This window comes from Arachis ipaensis, chromosome B03 (genome assembly GCF_000816755.2).
Source record: "Arachis ipaensis cultivar K30076 chromosome B03, Araip1.1, whole genome shotgun sequence".
NCBI lineage: Eukaryota > Viridiplantae > Streptophyta > Magnoliopsida > Fabales > Fabaceae > Arachis > Arachis ipaensis.
This window is the reverse complement of record NC_029787.2, coordinates 56368525-56369083: the sequence shown is the minus strand read 5'-3', so window position 1 is coordinate 56369083 and position 559 is coordinate 56368525. Positions and strand designations below refer to the sequence as shown.

General features: G+C 24.0%; 1 protein-coding gene across 2 annotated transcripts in view; it reads left to right on the top strand.

Annotated features, from left to right (window-relative positions):
* The window catches only part of LOC107630525 (probable inositol transporter 2), a 6591-nt gene that overhangs the window by 1204 nt on the left and 4828 nt on the right, over positions 1-559 (top strand). The gene's annotated exons all lie outside the window — the stretch shown is intronic.

Below are 559 nucleotides of genomic sequence, written 5' to 3'. Positions count from 1 at the left end.
ATAAGTGTCAAAATATTACTTTTTTTTTCATTCAAATTATTTGTCATTTTAAAAAGAAAAAGGTTCGAGACTAATATAATTTATTATTTTTTACTAGTATTTTTAATTATTAGTCTAATTTTTTAATTTAATAATATATTTTTATTTCATATTTTTAAAGATTATTAATTAATTACTAACTAAAAATAATAAATTTTTTAATTTTCTAATTTTTTATTTATTATGTATTTATTAAAATAAAAAAATTAATTATTTTTACTAATAAAAACTTTAAGAGCACATGATAGCTAGAGTTTATCATTATTCGTGTGTTGTGAATCCCAATCTCCACTTGCTCGAATAGACTTTAATGCCCTTACGCCTTCTCTGCTATTTACAGCCACAACGTAACCTACCAATACTTGCAGGGAAAAAACAGACACATAGTTTTCTGATGTTTTGTTTCGAATGCCCCCCTTTGACAATTAAACATCACCCGAGTCCAAAATGTTGCATCATCGCTGAAAACATTGCAAACTCTTGCTCTATCTATTTATTTATTTATTTAATTAAAACCTTG